This window comes from Chaetura pelagica, unplaced genomic scaffold (assembly GCF_000747805.2).
Source record: "Chaetura pelagica isolate M959 unplaced genomic scaffold, ChaPel_1.0 scaffold548, whole genome shotgun sequence".
In the NCBI taxonomy this organism is placed as follows: Eukaryota; Metazoa; Chordata; class Aves; order Apodiformes; family Apodidae; genus Chaetura; species Chaetura pelagica.
In genome coordinates, this window is record NW_009970728.1 from 1386650 (window position 1) to 1412108 (window position 25459).

Sequence of the window (25459 nt, forward strand, 5' to 3'; positions counted from 1 at the left end):
AGCTGTTGAAACGGAAAATACGTGACACTTTGAAGAAATCAAATTCTTTTGAGAACATAAGGAACTCACATAGATAAATACTGCTTGATTTTGATGTTACCAATTTTCAGAAGGATTTTTCTGGAGAGAAACAATTTTTATCAAATTAGACACAAACTAATATTTTCAATTCTTATACAATCTTTTGAAAACTTTTTGCCACTTCCATTGTATCTTGTCCCATCCATGTTCTTCTTCCTGCACATTTTTGGTATTCATTTCATGGTTACTGTTTTTCAATTTCACTAGGCTTATCAGTAGCTAGTAGTCAATTCTTTGTATCTCCTTTATTTAATAAGAAACCAATTTATCTTCAGTTTTTATAGTTGTTTTGTTTGTTTGTTTTGTTGTTTTGGTTTTTTGTTTTTTTTTGGCTTGTGGGGTTTTTGTTAGTGTTTTGCTGTTGTTGATTTTTGTTTATGTTTTTATTGTTGTTGTTTTAAAATAAAACCCAAATGAAATCAAATGCATGAGTAAACATTGTCAACAAGAAGTCCACATAGGCAATGGTAGAGAGCTGAAAATTGCATTTGCTCAACCTCTGTGCCAGGTCAGCCAAAGCAGATCTGATTCAGATGTTATTGCTCAAGCTTAGCAGGATTTCTAACTGTTGGCACGAGACTCTGGAAGTAAGGTTACCCAAATTCCCATCCATGTCTGGCCAGTTTTGTTAGCCAGGTGGAGTAGAAGAGCCACCATTGCTATCTATTTATCCTTCCATCACTTAGCTACCATTCACAAGAAAAGAGAGCAATCCACGTTTTGTAGTTTTGATTGTTATTTCAAGAACACTGAGAATAACAAAGCAAATCTCTGGGTACATGAAAATGCTGTTTTTCCAAGGAAGACCAGGCACAGTTCCTGGTTTGTTGTTGTTGTTTTTTAATAATTCCCTCAATGTAGGAAACTTTTGGGTAGAAGAAAGAGATATGGTCATCTACTCTCTCCAACCAAGGGCAGATGAAAGCATGAGAAGGCTCAAAAACTGTACAAAGGTCCTGTAGTTTTCAGTTAATTTATTCTACTTAGGAATCTAAAAGTTAGTGGTGTGATTTGTCTCAGAGATTAAGACATCTAATTTTAGATGTCTGCTTGTGAGATAAATGCCCAGGTTCCCACTATAGGGAGTCGAAGTCTAGTCAATAAAATTAGTGGTTTAGAAGGAGATGAAGCAATTATCTATGTCTGGTGAACCAATAGCTCTCCAAGCTTAGACACCTAGCTCATATGTAAACACCTAAATTTAGACATATAGTGGGTTGAGTCAGTTGCCTGAAAATAGAAGTCAGACAACACTTGCAATGTCCTTGCATTTTGGAGACATCCACACAGACATGGCCCCTGTGGCACAGGACATTAAAGAGATGCCTGCTTTTTGCATCAGCCACTGGAGGCCAGATGCCCTATCACAATTCAAGTAACAATTATTGCCTGTTTGTGATCTACTGAAAAATTTCCCCAGATACCAACCGTAGCCCAGGACTTTCACATGCCTATGCACAAGTATCTAGTGCCACTTGAGATGTTCTGGACTATCTGTGACACGTAAACACGACTGGCTGATACCATAAATTATCAAGGGGATACTCCATCCAGAAGATAGAAGCCAGACAGAATAACCCAGGGCCTATGTTTAAGCAATTGAACTGAGTTCTAACCATGAAGCAAATCTCTATAGGCTTGTTTTCATAGTCAGTGGAGAGAAATACATACAGAAGTTCATCTCGTTCTAAGATAAAATCAAAGCCAGGTCATATGAATAACCCTCCAGATTTCTGACAAGAAAGGAATCCCAGTATGACTAATCTCTGTTTCCAGTTTGGGACACAGAGCTGGTAAAAAAGCAGGTTGCATGAGAGTTCATGTAACATCCTAAGCAGACAGGATCCATCAGCCTCATAACAAAATACCCAGATATACCATATGCATTTATACTGTCACTATATGCCTTTCAAACTCTATTACTGACAACTGACTGAAGAGACTGACACACAATGTGTATTACAAACATCAATATTGGGATAGAATCTCTGGCAACAGTGCTTATCCGTATAAAACAAACCACATCTTGTAATCCTGAATAAGATCCAGTGCATAGATTGCATATGACAAATTTGCAGACAGCTTGTTTATGACCAACAGGCCATTTTTTCCTGTGTTTGGTTTACAAGATAATGTGTTATACTGCATGGAGCTTTTCTCCCAGAATTATTCCAAAGCAGTTTTTAAATTTAAAAGATGCAAACAAATTGGAGGAAGAGGAGGAAGGAAAAAAAATAATATTAAAAAATCATCTCTACTGGAAAAAACAAAGCCCTTTCTTCTTGGTTAGGAATCTGGTAGTTAAATTTGGTGAAGGATTTTGGAAGCATCAGCTGAGAGCAACATCAAAAGGTTAGTTCTTCTCAGATACAATGTGGGATTACAATGTGTAATATGATATGCTACATACTGAAACGATAGAGCCAGAGGATTTTGCTGGGTTTGATTTCCTCTTCAATACCCCCTTAACCCAAGGCCTGATTCTCACTGTGCTTCTGAACAAGTTCAACTATTGGAGAGAAAATAAATAAATGCCCAGCAAACCTTTTTACACTTACAGCTACAGCCATCTGAAGAGGGAATCACATGCCTTATGTAGTCGATCAGAGGTTGAAGTAAGTTATTTTTCATTTACAAGTAGTATGTAATGCAATAATGTTTGTTTCACTATGCGGGTGCTTATATTCAGCCTGGACAGCCCTGTGGAATTCCAGCTTCCTCACACTAGTTAAAAAAACAGATATACCTGGGTTGCAGCTGAGCATCTTTCAGTCAGGGTCACTTTCCCTAATTTCACCTGCCATGTTCCTGGTTTTTACAGATACTAAGTTTAATGAATGATTAGAATAAACAGGTTCCAGTTTTCTTTTAGATTTTAGTACATTGATATTAGTACACTAAGAGTTCTTACAGCTGCTCTCAGATCAGAAATAATCACTGAGTTCATTAAAACCAGACACCATGTTTGGCATGGTTTTTCAGATTCAAAAAAATTAAGCAAGACTGGTTTGGGCCTTTTTTTGTGATAAAGATAACAAGTGCTTAGCCATAGGAAATCCTGAGACGTGGATGTATGAGAGGCAAAAGGGGAAAGCCAACTAGCTCAGGGGGGTTCTTGCACTGCAAAAGCAGTACTGAAGAGCTGTGTTTGCAGTCCGCATGGCTGGAGGCCAAGCAAAGTCAAGCTGAATCCAGAGCAAAATCAAAACTACAGTATAGGAGATGCAAGCAGGGCTTTAGAAAGACAATACTGCAAATAAGCTACGTGTGTGCAGGAGAATGAGGTTTCCTTCTCTTGGTTTGTTGAGTTTCTTTCTTGTTTTTTTTTGTTTGTTTGTTTTGCTTGCTTGTATGTTGTTTTGTTTGCTTGTATGTTGTTTTGTTGTTGTTGTTTTGTACAAGGCTTCCACTGCAAAGTACCTGGTTTCTGTTGCTAGGTTCTCATCTTACCAGACAAAACAGTATGTGAACACCCAAACCAGAGGCAGAGGGATGTGGAGTTTTTCTAAGTCCACTCTTTTTTATTGACAACACTGAGATAACTGCTGCATAAACAGGAACCTATCCAGGGAAAGAAAAGCTCTTCCGCATCCCGAGAAAGTGTGCAGGGTTTGCATTAAAATAAATAGCTCTTAAAGGGGCACTGATGTCAAAACTGCACTATAACCTTAATCCAGTGGTCAAGCCCACTTTCTGCAGTTCAGCTCACCCTAGATATCCGCTTCCTCCACATGCAGCTCTGATTACCCACCTGGAAGCTTCTCCCCCTTTTCCCAGAGGACTGACATCTCTGTCTCTCTGCAGCCTCTCTCTACGCACACTCTTCATAGAGTCACCAGCTCTTCTTTCTCCTTGGTTCCTGCTCAGTGCCCTGTGCTGCAGCAGGAAATGTTACTGTACTGTTGACATTTCTGTGTGCAGGTTGACATTTCCCTTTGGAAGAAGCTACTCACTTCACAGTCCTTTTTATTTATTGTTACTTTGGCCACCATGGAGGTTACTTTAACATAGCTGTAGTTAAGGATCTATGATCCTAAGGTCCTTAAGTAGGGAACTGCTATTTTTATTCAACTGTAAAAATTACATGCGCCCATGGGGGACTGTGTAAATGGTAAATACAGGCATGGTTGTGATTCAGAGCTCCACAACAGTGGTGTAAATCACAACCAAAAAGCACTGTATTTAGCAGAGTCTTACTGATATAAATTAGAAATACCTCTATATACTACTAAGCATTCTATAGATATACTTTTTGAAAAATTGTGCTAGGCAAGTACCATCTTTAAAAACAAACAAACAAACAAATAAAACAAACAAAAATAATAATAAAAAATAGAAAAACAAAAAAAAGATTAATACAGGTGCTTTAAGGTCATGTTTCAAGTCAGTCTTAGTAAAGAAACTTATCTTTGTGAAATCTAGGTCAATAAGCAGTATTTTGGATTAACACAACCAGTAATAGATGGGTAAAAGAGTAAGAATACTCATTATTCTTTACTTGTTTTTTACCTGAAGGCTGAAATGGAAAACTACAGAGTTGGAAAGGAGGAAAAAATATAACTGTGAAACTTTTTTCACTATTTTAATTTGTTTTCATTCACATATGAATGCACAAAAAAGAGCCACAAACTGAAGACTGAATAAAATATTCAAATAAAAAGTGTTGGGGTTTTGTTTTATTTCATTTGAAGACACAGAAGGAAGAAGAAGATTAATCTTTGGAGGGTATTATGGAAAATTATATTTTGGAAATTAAGAGCCAAAATGTTTCATTCTCAAATATATCAAAATGTGTTATCACAATGAAACTGACACTAAAACTTTATTTTTATTCAGATTATATATACATTAAAAACCCACAGACAAACCAGCCCAAACTAAAATAAAACAAACACATGTAAAAAGTTCTTTTACCAGTCTTAGAAATTCCTAGTATATCCACATTATGTAGTAATTGTTCAGAAAAAAATGAGGCTTTCTGTGAAGTGATATAAGAGACAGAGTACTAAATTGAAAGGACTTAGAGTGTTCAATGTAGAAATTATCGAGCTCTTATGTTCCAGGACAGCATAATCCCCAATATAGGACATTTTAACATCATCCACCCTGAACTGCCCAAGTTGCACCTTACAACTTCCTTTCTTGTTACAATATCTACTAATGCAAATAAAAGTTCATCTTTGTCTAAACATCTTTGTCAAATTATTTTAAATATTTTATTATTTTGTTCATATTTTCCAATATTTTTTATTTTTAATAGAAGTTGTTCCACAATCTCCTATGCAGATTTTTCTTGATCTTCTAGTGTTGTCTTCAGTGAAAGACATGTTAAAATAAAAAATAAAATATAATAATAATGCTATTACAACACTTTCATCTGATTATGAAGCATGCAAAATTAAGCAATGTAGGCAAATTTTTACCGAAGTAGATATATGATGTAATCATCTTCTCATTGAGGCATTTCAAAGGGTTTTACATCAGATTGATGCAGCATAGGTAACCTCAGGCAGATATTCTCAGATTTAATCCAATTGTTAGGTGTACTTTAGTTCTTGGAAAGTTTACCCTGGAGACTTTATAAACTTGATGTGGTTAGAAATAAGGAGAAATTAACTCAATTATTTTCCACTGTTACTGAAAATTCATAGATATTTAAACAAAACTAAATAAAATGTTGATAACTTTTGTTACCTTTTCAATTTTTTTCATGCTTTTCAGTCTAAGCTTTAGGTTTTTTAAATATGTTCTTGAGGCTCCAGGTGACACAAAGACTTTTTTGAAAAGTAAACCTCTAATTTTAAATTATTTTTTAATTCCTGACCAAGCCCTTTTATATCAGGTATTTCTTCCCTTAAAAACTACTGGCTTTTGGATAAGGCCTAACAATAGTAAATTCTGTTTTAGCTTTGAACTCTTTGGTGTCATCATTGCATTGTACGTTAGGTCTAGGTACAGCTCAGAGGAGACTGTGACCAAAGTGGGGACTCCAGATATAATTATACCCCCACTAGAATTTGATGGTTACTGTCTGGGACAAAAATTTGACCTTGTTGCCAAGAAGGCCAATGTTATCATGAGGGAGCACTAGGAGGAGTGTGTCCACCAGATTGAGGGAAGTTCTCCTCCCCCTCTACTCGGCCCTGGTGAGACCTCACTTAGTCCAGTTCTGAGCTCCCCAGATCAAGAGGGACAGGGACCTACTTGAGAGAGACCAACAGAGTCTACAAGGATGATGAAGGGATAGGAACACCTGTCTTCGAGGAAAAGCTGAGAAGCCTGGGGCTTTTCAGTCTGGAGAGGAAGAACCTGAGGGGCGATCTAATTAATGTCTATAAATACATGAAGGCTGGATGTCAAGAAGGCAGGGATAAACTCTTTTTATTTGTGCCCTGTGATAGGATTACAGGCAACAGATTCCAACTCAACATGAGGAAGAACTTATTTACTGTGAGGGTTACAGAGCACTGGAACAGGCTCCCCAGAGACATTGCGGAGTCTCCTCCTCTGGAGACTTTCACGACCTGTCTGGATGCCTTTCTTAGTGATCATCCTAGTTTTTGGTCCTGCTCTGGCAGAGAGGTTGGACTCGATGATCTTCAGAGGTCTCTTCCAACTCCTGATATTCCGTGATTTTGTGTGATTTTTTGCAACCTTGACATCATATTTTTCAAATGGCTTACCATGAATACCAGAAAAAATAGGGAAAGCACATTATTTTTATCGAAGAACCTTTCCGCAAACAGGTTCTCTCCTAATGAAAGAGGGGAAAAAAGAGGTCAGATTCATTTACACTTCTCTTGTCCACAAATCTGAAATGTAATAAATACTACCATGCATTGAAGTGATAACCATAAATGGTGAACATTTCTAATAAACTAATTAAACAGCTGGACTACATGACAAGTATGCTGAATTAAGTCTTCAGGTAACTTCTTAACTGCAGTGCATTTCTTCTTTAGATTCATATAAAGAAACACAAGTGAATATGAAGTATACATTTTTTATTTTTTTTTCTACTTCATTATACTGTCCTTTTTAGAAAAAAAAAAAAAAAATCTGATCTGCTGGAAGATGTGGTATAGTGATCAACTCTGAGAACATCAAATTCAGGTACTAAGAAGGGGGCTGTGTTTAATGGAAAAAGAAAAAAAAGAAAAAAGAAAAGAAAAGAAAAGAAAAGAAAAGAAAAGAAAAGAAAAGAAAAGAAAAGAAAAGAAAAGAAAAGAAAAGAAAAGAAAAGAAAAGAAAAGAAAAGAAAAGAAAAGAAAAGAAAAGAAAAGAAAAGAAAAGAAAAGAAAAGAAAAGAAAAGAAAAGAAAAGAAAAGAAAAGAAAAGAAAAGAAAAGAAAAGAAAAGAAAAGAAAAGAAAAGAAAAGAAAAGAAAAGAAAAGAAAAGAAAAGAAAAGAAAAGAAAAGAAAAGAAAAGAAAAGAAAAGAAAAGAAAAGAAAAGAAAAGAAAAGAAAAGAAAAGAAAAGAAAAGAAAAGAAAAGCATATGTTATGTCTAGCCCTCTTTTGAAATGAGCTAAACAAATGCCAGACAATGATTTCTCACTTTTGATTATGATAATAAAAAAAAATCCCAGTGGTTATTCTTGCACATTTAATTTCTTTGCTGTAATAACTTCTTGCTTTTCTCTTTCAGTTGCAGGATCTCTGGAATCAGGGACTCTGCAAAATAGAGTCATACAGTGCTTGACATATTTGGACTATGTTTTTTATTTGGCACAGTAAATATCCTCATCACCATAATTGTTTTAAGTAAAAAAATATAAATAAAAAAAATAAATAGAATAACTACAGCAACTACAAAACCTCACAAGATGCCGTCCATATAGACCACTAGTTTTAAAGGAAGGGGCTAGAGATGTGGTTCATTTATTGACAATTAACAGCTGTGACTCATGAGCTCACTATATCATTTAAGTTCTTCTCAACTCCTGGTTGACCTTGCATCTGGCACCATCTGTAGGTAACCATTATCTCTGATAGCTTCCAGGCTAGTACACTAGTCCATGTCTTAGTTTCTATGAAATGTCTCCTTACAAAGAAAAATGTAGCAAGTGTCCAGTAATGTAAAAATCATGTCATGCTTGTGTATGGGATTACATAGGTTTCTTATAGAATAAGTTGTTGAAAGAATGGCCACAGTCCTTTTATTCAAAATGTTTAAATGATATTAAGATTCAAAAAATAAAAACTCTACTGACACAGCTAACATGTTATTAATCCAGTCAAGCTTGTCATTAAAAAAAAAAAAAGAAAAAAAAAATACAAAACACCCCAAAAAACCAACCAAACAAACAAAAACCACCAATAAAGCCAAAAAAACAAAACCAAGTAAAGACTAGGGAACATGTAGCATGGCAGAGAGGCACCTGGAGGTCCTGGTTAATGGCAAACTGCATATGAGCCAGCAGTATGACCTGGCAGTCAGGATTAACAGTGTCCTGGAGTGCCTCAAGCACAGTGTTGCTCAGCGGTCAAGTGAGGTGGTTGTCCCCCTCTACACTGCACTAGTGCAGCCTCACCTTAAGTACTGCATGCAGTTTTGGGCACCACAATATAACAAGAACATATTGGAGAGTGTCCAAAGGAGAGCCAAAAGGATGGTGAAGAGTCTGGAAGTGTTGACTTATGAGGAACAGCTGAGGTCATTTGGATTGTCCAGCTTGGAAATGTGGAGGCTGATGGTGACCTTATTGCAGTCTAAGGCTTTCTTTGGAAAGAGATGGGGCAGGTACTGATCTCTTCACTCCTGTGACCAATGAGAGGACTCAGGGAAATGGCAAGAAACTGAATCAGGGCAGGTTTAGGTTAGATATCAGGAAAAAGTTTTTCACCCAGAGAGTGGGTGAACACTGGAACAGGCTCCCCAGAGGAGTTGTCACAGCACCAAGGCTGCCTGAGTTCAAGAAGCATTTGGATGATGCAGACTGAGCTCTTTGAACAATAAACCCTGAAACAAAGTTTTTGGTGCTGTGCCAGGATAAAATTATGTTAGTATTTTATCTTTTTAGGAGCATAACACATCTCCTCATTTACAATAAAGTGCATTTATTTCCATAGGAAAAAAACAAACAAACAAAAAAAAAACAAAAACAAAGCAGTTTCTTGTGCCAGTTGGAAAGCACAAAACCAAGGCTATTGAGACTTAAAGGAGTAATAAAGGGACCAGATTCATTTGCTCATAGTTGTCACTGTGCTAATGTGACAGTATTTACTGAGCTTTTTGGTCATCTCAGGGTGTTTCAAGACGTATCTTCCACCTACCTGTAACAGCTCAATCATTCACAAACCTTTGCTGAGATACATCTTTTCCATAAGAAATACAACTTCAGACAAAGCACAACTGTAAAAAAAAATATTTTCTGATCTTGAAGATATCAAGTGATGGAGAAAACAGTTTCCTTCAGTAGTTTGTGCCACTGGTTAATCTCCTCCGTTGTACCTAATTTCTAATTTGAATTTGTCTGGCTTCATCTCCCTGCCATTAGTTCTTGATGTGCCTTCCCTCGGTAGATTAAAGAGCCCATTAATACCCAGCGTTCTTCCCCTGTGGAGGTACTGATACACTGTACTGCAGTCACCTCTCTGTCTTCATTTTAATAGACTAAACAGATTGAGCTCTTTAAGTCTCTCTCTGTGAAGCATTTTCTCTGGATTTGAAATAATTTTGGTGGTTCTTTTCTGCACCCAGCTAATTTTTTAAATAAACTCCTTGGTTTTTTTTTCATGCAGATGTCACAGTTATGTTCTACTATCCATCCTATGAATGCTGAGTGCTGAAATAAAATATTTCCTTCACTCCTTCCCCCTTCTTCCATATTTATGCAGCTTAGGATCACATAAGCTTTTCTTGTATCAGTGCCACTCTTAAAGCCATTGTTAAACTTACACTTTTCAAATTCTTCATTTTCCAGCATCCTGTCTTTCATTCTGTATCTGATATGCATATATGTTTCCTGTATATATATATATAATTACATTTAGAGAACCGAACACAGCAAAACTAAATATCAGTGGTGGCAGAGATGGGTTTACCAAGAAACCTAAATGCCTTTGTATAGCTGCTTGAATATTGTTAATATTTATCCCTCTACCAGAGAATGGAAGGATAAATATCGTGACATCAGAAAATTTTATAAAGAAATGATTTTATGTTTCCTTCCAGCTCCGTGTTTAAAATGTTAATGAGCATTAAGCCTTTCTCTAAACTTGTAGTATTCACTAGTGATTATCTGTTGATAATATTTTTTTTCATCTGTCGCTTAGCAGCTCTTAGAACAACAGAGAGAGATGTATGTGCTTTCTTGATAGTCTGAAGCATATATTTTTATCAAAATGCTGTACTGAAATTACATTATATATATAGTATAATGTATAGCACAGTAATAGAAATACGTTTATGAAGCACCTTGCAAGCACCTCCAAATATCAAAGTGGGTTTGTTTTGTGAGACCACGGGTCCTATTTTCCTTTTTTTTTTTTTTTTTTTAAATTCTTCCCCTTGTTTGCTGGGTTTTTTTCAGTATTTTCCCACTTTATTTTTCTGTTTGCTGAGTAACTTCTAAAATTTCCATTCTCTTTCCCAGAATTGACATTTAACTTTTTTTTTAATAATGGAACAATAGTGTTCTCTTTCTAGAATTCTGTTTGTTTTTCATTTGTTTGTTTCTTTGGTTTTGTTCTGCTGTTGGGTTTTATTTCCCCAAAATGTATTATAAATTCAGGTTCTTGAGATGAGACTTTCAGCATTTCTGATTTGTAGATGTCTTGAGATGATATTTCTTTATTAGTTACTATTGGACTGAAAAGAACTTCATCATCTGATACAAGTGGTTCAGATTGCCTCTTTCAGAATAAAAGCTAACTTTTTTCACAGTAGAACATCTTTTTTGTACATCCTTTTTATCATTTTATCCATTACCATTTAGGAATGGAAATATTCCACTCTTAAGATCCCTCTTGTTACTCCATTTGAAAATAATATATTTTTTATTGTTTGAGCCTGGGAAGACATGTAGTTTTTTCTTTGAGACCCTTATGAATTTTATTTACATTTTAGCTTCTATTCCAGATGTCACGATCCATGACCTATTATATCTCCTTATTGGAGTGTATTAACTTATCAGGATTTGCTGAGAGATCCACACGTGGGTATCGCCTCACACAGAGGATACAGGAACTTATGTCCCGACTTTTTTGAGTGAATAACTCGCTCAGCGCTTACTAAATTTCTAACAACAGCAAGGTTTATTGTGGGGAAAACAAAGCAATTTGGGGCAGGAGGTTCAAAAGGAGTGGTTATAACACATTAAACATATATGGGTACACCTTAGTTACACATCTTATTCACGTGAGGGAAGCAGAGGGGAGGGATTTGCCCGAATGGCTGGATTATATTTTCCCCTATAAGCTGGGGTAGCCGGAATTGTCTCACCACGGCAGTGCAGGTAGGATGAGCTGGGTAGCAAAGAGGCTGCGGGCACTCCAAGCGCAGGTCGCCCCCCCCACCACAAAGCGGCGACAGTCGGTGCGCGGCTCCGGGACCGTAGGTGTGCAGAGCGGCTCCGGGACCTTGGGACCGGGGCTTTGGCAGCTGCAGCTGCGGCGAATGGCTCCGGGACTCTGGGACTGCGGCTTTAGCAGCGGCGGCTGCGGCGAAAAAGCAGGAAAAATGGCGGCGGCAGGCTGTGTGTGTAGACGACCGCCTCGAACACACGAGGAGAGAGCGAGAGAGAGAGGGGCGTGTCGCGCTGCCTCTCTCATGGGGTTCTTCGGCGCCAGTTTTGCATTTCCGGGCTTTTCAGCCAATCAATAAATATTCAATAAATAGTCTAAAGTGCACAAGAGGAAAGGTTTTGACTGTGATGCTTTTATACTGCAAAACCGGTTCTAAAATTTGAAAAAAATCACATGGATATTTTAAAGTTCCTCTTATATCTGGAAAACCTTTCTTACTTAAAAGAACAAAGGCAAAAGATTTAGGAAATTAACATTTACTGAGGGGAAGCATTGGACTTGGATGACTGGAAACAGCCATTTGTAAGCCTACCTGTAAACCTATAACTGACCTACTCATGGCATATTGCAGAAAGCAACTTCTTTTTCTGTCCAAGATGCTAAGTTAGTTTGGTTAAATAGGAAATATCTCCAGATCTCTGTATGATCCTTACTCCTCATCATCCCTGCTTCCCTTGAGGCTCATGTATAAATAATGAAAAAAAGGAAATGTTGTCATTAATTGGCAACCCAAAAGAAGAAAAGAAACAAACCAGAATATTTAACAAACATTCTCTTGATAAAGACATTGAAGGATCATCCATTTGCACAATAATGTGACTCCTTTTATTATTGTTATTAACATATCTTTCTCTAATGGCAAACCAAAGCTTATCCTGTGTTACGAGTTCTTTGGCCTGGGTATTTAAGGTGCTGCCTGTATTTTGGTGTGGTGATTTGTTATACTTTCTTTATCCCAAAAAACATTAATTTTTTTGACAGACACAGGAGAAATAAAATATGAAAGTATTGAAAAACCTTACCCCTAATGCTCAAAAAATACACAAAAGCAGGATAGTAGTAGACTGAATAGGCATTAATTGTAATTCTTTGAAACATTTGCATGGTACATTTCTTCTTTTCTTATGTGCATATGTGTGCATATTTATATGGATCTGCCGGTATTTATAGATATATACCCAGAAAAATATATGCATGCATACAAATAAGCATAGAGTTCACATCAGTTTGATATATTCTCTCTCTCTCTGTCTCCATGAACTCTTGGGAAAATTTAACTTAAATTACATCTTCTTTTTGTTACTTAAATAAATATTCAGATATTAATAGATGCACATCTGTTTTACTGATGGACTTCTACCAGTTATATCTCTAAGATTGCTCAGGGATGACTATACAACCTTGGTGTCTTTCAAACTGTTCTAGTCTCTATGAAGAGCTGTCTGAGTGACCTCAAGAACATGGCCCACATTGGCAAAGTAACAAGTGAAAGGATTTGGCATTGTTGGTGTGAGAAGAGGTACAGGGAGTATCTGTCATTCTACCCTACAGAGTCTCTCTTGATATTTTTCTTCTTTACATTCTCAACCTTATCACGGCTTGTACTTGTAGAAAAAGCTATGCAAAGTAGAATCTTGCAGCACAGATCATGTGATAAACGAGACGCCTCTCAGGAACATAAATCTGTGCTGGTGCATCCTGATGCAGAATTGGTGTTGATGCTAACATGTCATTTTCCCAAAAGCTTCCGAGTCCTTTGGGCTTGCCGTGAAGGTAAGGATTTATCTTCTAATCTCAGAACCACTTTTCTCTGTCTAGATTAGCCATGAGCAGGAAAGTCATTAACATTTATGAACTGGGGATTAATAACACTCCAGAGCATATTATATGGTCTGTTTATCCCCTGCCCAGCCCTTTAACCTATGTCTGAGATAGACAGAAAAAAACCCTAAATTGGTAGCACAATCATCTATTGACTTGCAAACTTAACTGAATCACAAAATAGCTGAGGTTGGAAAGGATGCCTAGACATTGCCCAGTCCAACACCCTGATCAAATGAGAGTCACCAATAGTAAGTTTCTTAGAATGATGTTCAGCAGCATTTTTAGTATGTTTATGGATGGAGACTACACAGCCTTTCTGGGCAACTTTTTGAAGTGTTTGATTATGTCATAAACCTTACTAGGGTCAACAGAAACAAAATCCACAGCTTTTCCTTCATCCATCAATCATTCATTGGAATTGTCAGGCAAGATTTACCCTTTGTAAATCTATATTAACTACTCCTAATTACCTTCGTATCCTTTATGTGTTTGGTTTCCATTCCATTATTTGCTCCATTATCTTCCCAAGGATATACATAACATTCATCAGCCTACAGTTCCCCAAATACTTCTAATTATACTAGTTGAAGACAGAAGAGATGTTTGCTTCCTTGGGAACATCCCTCAGTTGTCATGACATTTCAAACATTATTTGGGAGTGATCTTACAAAGACACTGGCCAGGAAACTCGACATTTGTGAGTGTAGCAAGTTCCATGTTTTTCTGTATGTCCAGCCTATTCAAATGTTCTCTAATGTGATTCTCTTCCACCAAGAGTAAACATTCCATGCTCAGACTTTCCCTCTACTACTGGTGATTCCTCCAGTGCCTTGGGATTCCTGATATTAAATCCAACCAGGAAAGACCAAAGTAAATAAAACATTGAGTACCTCAGCCTTTACCATGTTGCAAGTCCCCTGACCCATTCAGAAGGATGCCTAAATTTTCTAGAAGTTTTCCTTTTGTTGATTAAAAAGGCTTTCTTGTTGCCTATCATGTCTCTTGCCGGTCAAATAATGTGTGCTTTCCTCACACCTGATAGAGACTGATACAATCAGTCTCTATATTCCTCCCAAGTCACTTGACCCTGCATCGACCTATTTTATACTTCTTTTTAATATTTGAGTTTTGTTAGAAAGTTCTTGCCCTTCCATCAAGACTTTCTTGATACAAGTTTTTGCTTGATTTTACCCTAGTTGTAATGGACTACTCTAATGTTTTGATGAGGTATTATTTGAAAATCAACCATCTCTCCTGGAACTATTTTCTCTCCAAGGCTGTAAACCATTAAATTCTTTCAAAGAGGTCCCTGAGAAGCTCAAAACCTCCTGACCTGAATTCCGGGATTGTAATCTTACTGTTTGCTTGTTGCCTCCTCTATGATCCTGAATGCCACCATCTCATAGTTACTGCAGGCAATCCAATCCTAACCTTCACTTTTTTAAGCATAGTACTAATCTTCAACTAGTGTCTTCGTATTTGAAGAGTCAGTCTTAGAAACAATGAACCACAACTACTGAGCCTGTTGTATATAAATGCTGGACCTCTTCTGAGATACTATAGCAGAAATTATTATGACCCTGACCCAAAGGACATAGAAGTCAACAAGAATATTTTCAGAATTTATGCTCTAGATATTACATCTGATGACCATTTTTTTCAACTAAAAAAATAGAGGACATCAAATTTAATCAGTAAAAGGTAAATGCAAATCTAACAAATGAAGAGTGCTCTTCTGAGTCTACAGACTAAAACCCTGATGAGTTGCTGAACTCCTTGCTGCAGGAACATTTCGAAATTAAATATCTGTATAGGTTCATTTAAAAAAAAAAACAAAAAAAACCAAAACCCTTAATGAAAGAAAAAGTTATTAAGGCTAATAAAAAAAAATAATAATTAAAAAAAGGCCACTTTTTATCTCGGAAATCTCTTCAATGCAAGTAGAAGTTAGCTTTGCAGATTGAAAGAATATTCTGACAAAATACCACTACATGTTTGCCTTACCTCAGCATCCACTAATTGAGAGTATTAAAGAGAGGACACTCAGTTTGGTAGATTCCAAGGAACCAAAGTGGTCACACAGAATTCTGATGTAAGCCTCTAAAGTGCCTGGGGCAAAGAACCTGAAATGAATTATAAATTTGCCATTGTTTTAAATGGAATTGGGATTCAGCTGTCACGATTTTAGGAGATGTCTCATATTTCAATGTTATTAACCAGAACCTGTGTGTGAATCCATGTGATATTTTACTGTGGACCAAACTGGCAAATTGTTTCTTTCATACCTGTTAAATGGATCTGCTTTCTAGAAATAATGCAATTTGGGATGATTTCTGGACACCTTTCCCATCATTAAAATCTGAATTTTTCAACAGGATGGAAAAATAAAGACTGGTGATACTATTTAAAACAAAAGCCAAGAGTAAATGGGCATTTAATCTTCACATTTATGTAGGTATACAATACAGAAATAATCTCATCCTGAAGTGGTTTGTTGGTTTTCCTGATAGTGTTTCTTTTACACAAGTAGGTCCAGATTAATTTCTGGTGCAAGTCTGTTAAAAGCTCTGCATTAAAAAAGGATTAGATTTCTTGGGTAATCTTTTTTGTTCCAGTCAATTATAAGCCCACTATTTTACTCACTGATTCTCTTTGCAAATTAATACACAGCATTGGATTTTCATATTCTGTGTTTTCTTTTTTTTTTTTTTTTATTTTTTATTTCATTCTATTTTTTATTTTATTCTATTCTATTTTATTTTTCTTTGTTTCCTCAGGGGATGAGGTAAAGGTGTCATTACAGGGTTTTTTTTGTGTTTTTTTTTTTTTTTTTTTTTTTTTTAATAGCGTATGCTTCTCCTTGTATTGAGCAATATTTTTAGCTAATAACTTTAGTTGTATTGCTGGACAGTTTGTGGAAGTATTAGAAGCCAGGAGACATATGTATTAGGTAATATAGGACATACAGGACAAAATTAGAACATATATGTATGAGGTAAGTTACAACTGGATTGAGAATGGAAATAGGAGAGAGAAAAAACAGGAGAGAAGAAAGAACAATGACAACAATGGCAATAGACCATCTCTTTCACTCTTTTGACTCATGCAGCTGCTTTTATTAACAAATATAGACTAGTTTGTGGTCTTATTTGCTATTGTGTGTATCCAAAATTGTTATACAACAGTTCTATATTAACACAATAGGTCAGAATCAGAATGATGTGGGAGGAGTGAATGACACATGTCCTCTTGTACACTGAGTCTCTTTCTTGTTCTGCTTGGTCTGTTGGCTGAAGGTAGGAATGACATTTTCATTTGTATTTAACACGTATTAAATGGCATATATTAAATGTAACTGAGATTTCTGGAATTGATACTGTTACCTAGTGATATGTGCAATTGTCATTGGCATTGTACAGTTTTAGTGATAGGGTAACAACAGTCTGTTTTCTGTTATACTGAAACAATCAGAGTGGGGGGTCTTGTCCAAGACATCACCGGAACTCAGGAGACCAAATATTGTAGAGTTTCTTGAGTTTTGACAGGAATTCTATAAAGAAAAGAACAAAACCAAAATACTTAAAACACTTCATGTCCTGTATTCTTATTAAAAGAAAGTCTTTCTCATTTTTATCCTTTCTTTACTGTGCTAAATTACTGGAAAGCATACCTGGTAGCAGGATGGTGAGCTTCTTCTCACCAGAAGTTCATCATGTTTTACAATTCACGAGATGAATCCTCTGGTAGCATGTGTATTTCTCCATGGATCACAGAGATATTCTGCATACTTTCTTTGAAATATTCAACTCTAACAATAGACAACATGAACTGCATTTCATGCATGCACAGATTTGTAAGGTCACATTTTGACCAATCTTTTAGAAGCAGAGCCTGGTTACAAATATATTTCCTGTTTCACAGGAAATTACATTATTTCTATAGTTTTCACTCATTTTATCTGGGTAACAGTAATAGAATAAATGTGAAATTTACTTGGGAATGAGAGATTGAAATAAAGTAATAATGATTTTTATCTGAAACTTTCTTTCTCAAGGAAAGTTAAATGATTCATTGCAATGGTCATGTTTGATTTTATACACCATAAGCAGCTTTCAAATTTCAAAAGATTGCACTGAAATGGAAACATCTGAACATTCTGTTCCATTACAAGCTCATCAAGACAATCTTCTCAGGTTTCTTCATAATTAAATTTTGTCAAAACGGATAGATTTTCAATAAGAATGTAGTTTTGACAGGAATTTTCTGAAAGAAAGAAAGAAAAATAAGTTGGTGCTGCTCATTTTATTTATAAAGCTTTGTGTTATATTCAAAGAAAACAAAACAAAAAAAGCAGCAACCCCACAAAAAAAAACAACAAACACAACAACAAACAACAACAACAACAACAACAAAACAAAACAAAAAAAAAGCTAATCAGTTCACTTGGGTTCTGTTTAGAGACTTATCTACTATGGTTCTTCTGTATAAAAATGTAAAAACTAAAGTACCTAAAGCCTATTTTTCATTGAAAGACTTCTAACTTCGGAAAAAAGATTTTTTCTCAAAACAGCTCCAAAGTGCAGTCTAATGTAGGTTTTATTTCCCTGTTCACATGCCAAGATATAGATATTTAAAATTATTTCAAAAAATGAAGTTTAAATTTGATTCAGAATCCAGACTGAGGTATTGCCACTTAAGAAAACATTAAGCGCTCCTCATTCTCTTTCCTCTTTTTTTTTAGAAAAGAAAAGAAAAGAAAAGAAAAGAAAAGAAAAGAAAAGAAAAGAAAAGAAAAGAAAAGAAAAGAAAAGAAAAGAAAAGAAAAGAAAAGAAAAGAAAAGAAAAGAAAAGAAAAGAAAAGAAAAGAAAAGAAAAGAAAAGAAAAGAAAAGAAAAGAAAAGAAAAGAAAAGAAAAGAAAAGAAAAGAAAAGAAAAGAAAAGAAAAGAAAAGAAAAGAAAAGAAAAGAAAAGAAAAGAAAAGAAAAGAAAAGAAAAGAAAAGAAAAGAAAAGAAAAGAAAAGAAAAGAAAAGAAAAGAAAAGAAAAGAAAAGAAAAGAAAAGAAAAGAAAAGAAAAGAAAAGAAAAGAAAAGAAAAGAAAAGAAAAGAAAAGAAAAGAAAAGAAAAGAAAAGAAAAGAAAAGAAAAGAAAAGAAAAGAAAAGAAAAGAAAAGAAAAGAAAAGAAAAGAAAAGAAAAGAAAAGAAAAGAAAAGAAAAGAAAAGAAAAGAAAAGAAAAGAAAAGAAAAGAAAAGAAAAGAAAAGAAAAGAAAAGAAAAGAAAAGAAAAGAAAAGAAAAGAAAAGAAAAGAAAAGAAAAGAAAAGAAAAGAAAAGAAAAGAAAAGAAAAGAAAAGAAAAGAAAAGAAAAGAAAAGAAAAGAAAAGAAAAGAAAAGAAAAGAAAAGAAAAGAAAAGAAAAGAAAAGAAAAGAAAAGAAAAGAAAAGAAAAGAAAAGAAAAGAAAAGAAAAGAAAAGAAAAGAAAAGAAAAGAAAAGAAAAGAAAAGAAAAGAAAAGAAAAGAAAAGAAAAGAAAAGAAAAGAAAAGAAAAGAAAAGAAAAGAAAAGAAAAGAAAAGAAAAGAAAAGAAAAGAAAAGAAAAGAAAAGAAAAGAAAAGAAAAGAAAAGAAAAGAAAAGAAAAGAAAAGAAAAGAAAAGAAAAGAAAAGAAAAGAAAAGAAAAGAAAAGAAAAGAAAAGAAAAGAAAAGAAAAGAAAAGAAAAGAAAAGAAAAGAAAAGAAAAGAAAAGAAAAGAAAAGAAAAGAAAAGAAAAGAAAAGAAAAGAAAAGAAAAGAAAAGAAAAGAAAAGAAAAGAAAAGAAAAGAAAAGAAAAGAAAAGAAAAGAAAAGAAAAGAAAAGAAAAGAAAAGAAAAGAAAAGAAAAGAAAAGAAAAGAAAAGAAAAGAAAAGAAAAGAAAAGAAAAGAAAAGAAAAGAAAAGAAAAGAAAAGAAAAGAAAAGAAAAGAAAAGAAAAGAAAAGAAAAGAAAAGAAAAGAAAAGAAAAGAAAAGAAAAGAAAAGAAAAGAAAAGAAAAGAAAAGAAAAGAAAAGAAAAGAAAAGAAAAGAAAAGAAAAGAAAAGAAAAGAAAAGAAAAGAAAAGAAAAGAAAAGAAAAGAAAAGAAAAGAAAAGAAAAGAAAAGAAAAGAAAAGAAAAGAAAAGAAAAGAAAAGAAAAGAAAAGAAAAGAAAAGAAAAGAAAAGAAAAGAAAAGAAAAGAAAAGAAAAGAAAAGAAAAGAAAAGAAAAGAAAAGAAAAGAAAAGAAAAGAAAAGAAAAGAAAAGAAAAGAAAAGAAAAGAAAAGAAAAGAAAAGAAAAGAAAAGAAAAGAAAAGAAAAGAAAAGAAAAGAAAAGAAAAGAAAAGAAAAGAAAAGAAAAGAAAAGAAAAGAAAAGAAAAGAAAAGAAAAGAAAAGAAAAGAAAAGAAAAGAAAAGAAAAGAAAAGAAAAGAAAAGAAAAGAAAAGAAAAGAAAAGAAAAGAAAAGAAAAGAAAAGAAAAGAAAAGAAAAGAAAAGAAAAGAAAAGAAAAGAAAAGAAAAGAAAAGAAAAGAAAAGAAAAGAAAAGAAAAGAAAAGAAAAGAAAAGAAAAGAAAAGAAAAGAAAAGAAAAGAAAAGAAAAGAAAAGAAAAGAAAAGAAAAGAAAAGAAAAGAAAAGAAAAGAAAAGAAAAGAAAAGAAAAGAAAAGAAAAGAAAAGAAAAGAAAAGAAAAGAAAAGAAAAGAAAAGAAAAGAAAAGAAAAGAAAAGAAAAGAAAAGAAAAGAAAAGAAAAGAAAAGAAAAGAAAAGAAAAGAAAAGAAAAGAAAAGAAAAGAAAAGAAAAGAAAAGAAAAGAAAAGAAAAGAAAAGAAAAGAAAAGAAAAGAAAAGAAAAGAAAAGAAAAGAAAAGAAAAGAAAAGAAAAGAAAAGAAAAGAAAAGAAAAGAAAAGAAAAGAAAAGAAAAGAAAAGAAAAGAAAAGAAAAGAAAAGAAAAGAAAAGAAAAGAAAAGAAAAGAAAAGAAAAGAAAAGAAAAGAAAAGAAAAGAAAAGAAAAGAAAAGAAAAGAAAAGAAAAGAAAAGAAAAGAAAAGAAAAGAAAAGAAAAGAAAAGAAAAGAAAAGAAAAGAAAAGAAAAGAAAAGAAAAGAAAAGAAAAGAAAAGAAAAGAAAAGAAAAGAAAAGAAAAGAAAAGAAAAGAAAAGAAAAGAAAAGAAAAGAAAAGAAAAGAAAAGAAAAGAAAAGAAAAGAAAAGAAAAGAAAAGAAAAGAAAAGAAAAGAAAAGAAAAGAAAAGAAAAGAAAAGAAAAGAAAAGAAAAGAAAAGAAAAGAAAAGAAAAGAAAAGAAAAGAAAAGAAAAGAAAAGAAAAGAAAAGAAAAGAAAAGAAAAGAAAAGAAAAGAAAAGAAAAGAAAAGAAAAGAAAAGAAAAGAAAAGAAAAGAAAAGAAAAGAAAAGAAAAGAAAAGAAAAGAAAAGAAAAGAAAAGAAAAGAAAAGAAAAGAAAAGAAAAGAAAAGAAAAGAAAAGAAAAGAAAAGAAAAGAAAAGAAAAGAAAAGAAAAGAAAAGAAAAGAAAAGAAAAGAAAAGAAAAGAAAAGAAAAGAAAAGAAAAGAAAAGAAAAGAAAAGAAAAGAAAAGAAAAGAAAAGAAAAGAAAAGAAAAGAAAAGAAAAGAAAAGAAAAGAAAAGAAAAGAAAAGAAAAGAAAAGAAAAGAAAAGAAAAGAAAAGAAAAGAAAAGAAAAGAAAAGAAAAGAAAAGAAAAGAAAAGAAAAGAAAAGAAAAGAAAAGAAAAGAAAAGAAAAGAAAAGAAAAGAAAAGAAAAGAAAAGAAAAGAAAAGAAAAGAAAAGAAAAGAAAAGAAAAGAAAAGAAAAGAAAAGAAAAGAAAAGAAAAGAAAAGAAAAGAAAAGAAAAGAAAAGAAAAGAAAAGAAAAGAAAAGAAAAGAAAAGAAAAGAAAAGAAAAGAAAAGAAAAGAAAAGAAAAGAAAAGAAAAGAAAAGAAAAGAAAAGAAAAGAAAAGAAAAGAAAAGAAAAGAAAAGAAAAGAAAAGAAAAGAAAAGAAAAGAAAAGAAAAGAAAAGAAAAGAAAAGAAAAGAAAAGAAAAGAAAAGAAAAGAAAAGAAAAGAAAAGAAAAGAAAAGAAAAGAAAAGAAAAGAAAAGAAAAGAAAAGAAAAGAAAAGAAAAGAAAAGAAAAGAAAAGAAAAGAAAAGAAAAGAAAAGAAAAGAAAAGAAAAGAAAAGAAAAGAAAAGAAAAGAAAAGAAAAGAAAAGAAAAGAAAAGAAAAGAAAAGAAAAGAAAAGAAAAGAAAAGAAAAGAAAAGAAAAGAAAAGAAAAGAAAAGAAAAGAAAAGAAAAGAAAAGAAAAGAAAAGAAAAGAAAAGAAAAGAAAAGAAAAGAAAAGAAAAGAAAAGAAAAGAAAAGAAAAGAAAAGAAAAGAAAAGAAAAGAAAAGAAAAGAAAAGAAAAGAAAAGAAAAGAAAAGAAAAGAAAAGAAAAGAAAAGAAAAGAAAAGAAAAGAAAAGAAAAGAAAAGAAAAGAAAAGAAAAGAAAAGAAAAGAAAAGAAAAGAAAAGAAAAGAAAAGAAAAGAAAAGAAAAGAAAAGAAAAGAAAAGAAAAGAAAAGAAAAGAAAAGAAAAGAAAAGAAAAGAAAAGAAAAGAAAAGAAAAGAAAAGAAAAGAAAAGAAAAGAAAAGAAAAGAAAAGAAAAGAAAAGAAAAGAAAAGAAAAGAAAAGAAAAGAAAAGAAAAGAAAAGAAAAGAAAAGAAAAGAAAAGAAAAGAAAAGAAAAGAAAAGAAAAGAAAAGAAAAGAAAAGAAAAGAAAAGAAAAGAAAAGAAAAGAAAAGAAAAGAAAAGAAAAGAAAAGAAAAGAAAAGAAAAGAAAAGAAAAGAAAAGAAAAGAAAAGAAAAGAAAAGAAAAGAAAAGAAAAGAAAAGAAAAGAAAAGAAAAGAAAAGAAAAGAAAAGAAAAGAAAAGAAAAGAAAAGAAAAGAAAAGAAAAGAAAAGAAAAGAAAAGAAAAGAAAAGAAAAGAAAAGAAAAGAAAAGAAAAGAAAAGAAAAGAAAAGAAAAGAAAAGAAAAGAAAAGAAAAGAAAAGAAAAGAAAAGAAAAGAAAAGAAAAGAAAAGAAAAGAAAAGAAAAGAAAAGAAAAGAAAAGAAAAGAAAAGAAAAGAAAAGAAAAGAAAAGAAAAGAAAAGAAAAGAAAAGAAAAGAAAAGAAAAGAAAAGAAAAGAAAAGAAAAGAAAAGAAAAGAAAAGAAAAGAAAAGAAAAGAAAAGAAAAGAAAAGAAAAGAAAAGAAAAGAAAAGAAAAGAAAAGAAAAGAAAAGAAAAGAAAAGAAAAGAAAAGAAAAGAAAAGAAAAGAAAAGAAAAGAAAAGAAAAGAAAAGAAAAGAAAAGAAAAGAAAAGAAAAGAAAAGAAAAGAAAAGAAAAGAAAAGAAAAGAAAAGAAAAGAAAAGAAAAGAAAAGAAAAGAAAAGAAAAGAAAAGAAAAGAAAAGAAAAGAAAAGAAAAGAAAAGAAAAGAAAAGAAAAGAAAAGAAAAGAAAAGAAAAGAAAAGAAAAGAAAAGAAAAGAAAAGAAAAGAAAAGAAAAGAAAAGAAAAGAAAAGAAAAGAAAAGAAAAGAAAAGAAAAGAAAAGAAAAGAAAAGAAAAGAAAAGAAAAGAAAAGAAAAGAAAAGAAAAGAAAAGAAAAGAAAAGAAAAGAAAAGAAAAGAAAAGAAAAGAAAAGAAAAGAAAAGAAAAGAAAAGAAAAGAAAAGAAAAGAAAAGAAAAGAAAAGAAAAGAAAAGAAAAGAAAAGAAAAGAAAAGAAAAGAAAAGAAAAGAAAAGAAAAGAAAAGAAAAGAAAAGAAAAGAAAAGAAAAGAAAAGAAAAGAAAAGAAAAGAAAAGAAAAGAAAAGAAAAGAAAAGAAAAGAAAAGAAAAGAAAAGAAAAGAAAAGAAAAGAAAAGAAAAGAAAAGAAAAGAAAAGAAAAGAAAAGAAAAGAAAAGAAAAGAAAAGAAAAGAAAAGAAAAGAAAAGAAAAGAAAAGAAAAGAAAAGAAAAGAAAAGAAAAGAAAAGAAAAGAAAAGAAAAGAAAAGAAAAGAAAAGAAAAGAAAAGAAAAGAAAAGAAAAGAAAAGAAAAGAAAAGAAAAGAAAAGAAAAGAAAAGAAAAGAAAAGAAAAGAAAAGAAAAGAAAAGAAAAGAAAAGAAAAGAAAAGAAAAGAAAAGAAAGAAAGAAAAGAAAAGAAAAGAAAAGAAAGAAAGAAAAGAAAAGAAAAGAAAAGAAAAGAAAAGAAAAGAAAAGAAAAGAAAAGAAAAGAAAGAAAGAAAAGAAAAGAAAAGAAAAGAAAGAAAGAAAAGAAAAGAAAAGAAAAGAAAGAAAGAAAAGAAAAGAAAAGAAAAGAAAGAAAGAAAAGAAAAGAAAAGAAAAGAAAAGAAAAGAAAAGAAAAGAAAAGAAAAGAAAAGAAAAGAAAAGAAAAGAAAAGAAAAGAAAAGAAAAGAAAAGAAAAGAAAAGAAAAGAAAAGAAAAGAAAAGAAAAGAAAAGAAAAGAAAAGAAAAGGAAAGAAAAGAAAGAAAAGAAGAGCGAAGAAAAGAAAAAAAATATTTTCTTCTAAATATTATACGTCAGGTATGTGCAGTTTAAAGGGACAGAATGCTCTATTATCTTACAGAAGGACTTACAAGGAAAAAGTAAATTAAAGCATCCCACTTTTGATTCTCCTGCATAAATAATGCAACCCAAGGACAATTACTATTTGGAGAGCAGCTTCTTGTCGTACCAAGAACCACTTCAGAAGCCATATGACATAGACCAATGCCTATTACAATGGAAAACACAGAGGGACAAAGGAAAATATTTCACTTCACTAGAAAAAATCCTTTAGTTAAAGGCCAGATACAAAAGAGACAGTGATCTTTGCTCCTGGACACCTACTAACCACTAATGGGGAAGTTCCTCTGAAAACGTACACATGCACTTACAACTTGCCTTTTAATGAGGGCTTTGCTGTTTGATGACGACACATTTGGCATGCTTTCAGATTGCTGCAGTCCCAATTATAAAACTGTCCAGCAGGAAAACCCATTAGAGATATGAGCTGCCAGACCTTCGAAATGAGGCTGAAGACCGAAAAAAAAAAAAGGAAGGTCTGTTTTTTTGGGGAAAAAAATGCCTTTAAAGAAAAGTTGTTCCTAGAGCCCCTATAATGTAACAGAGCTAATTTGTGCCTTCAAAGATCTAAAAATCATGCTGGCTTCAGGTGACAAAGAGGTTACTTCTGGCATGAACTGTTGGCATCAGATAACATAACACAGAAAACTTCTGTTCCCTGTGGAAAAGTTAATGATTTCAACTCTTCTAGGATCCCCTAAAAGAGTTTCTCCAACCTCATTCCATTCTCATCTCAATCTTGCAGCCAAACAAAAAAGTGTCCAGTTGAGTATAATTGACCAACCAAGACTTTGACATCTGGAGTCTTTTCTTTGCCCTTGAGGTTACCCAGTATAACAAAATTAGGCCAACTTTTTGAAATATGAAGGTAAATTTCAATCCATTCTTTTATCCTATTTTAGAGGGGGTATGTGTATGCATTTCAATTCCTGTTGAACACCTAGATTTGGTATATAAATCTCCATGAATAGTATACTTTTAAAGCTGACAGCTTTCTCACTGTGAAACTCCATTATCCCTAGTCAGATCCAAAGATTCTCCAAGGGAGCTCTAAGCAACACAGACACAGAATGAGAAGTGATATACCTGTTTGCCTGTGTGGTATGGCCTGATTTGTGAATGTAAGAGACACAGATTCAGTGTTACAGGACTCAGCTATTACATCCACAATCCATTTAACATGCAAGCTGTGGGGTAAAACAGAGAGATGACTACGTGACATTGCTCTGTGTTTTTGATAGTACGTGCACAAAACACCAGTCCCTGCAGACTAAAACTTTGCACACTAACTATTTGTGAAGGACCAGGTATTTCCTTACACGAACATGAAATGTCCTTTGAGTCAGCAGACAAAACTGACTTAAAATGGCGTCTCCACGTGGCGCTGAACCCTCTGTCTGTGTGTGTGGGAGCAGCTGCTACGGGGGAGGAG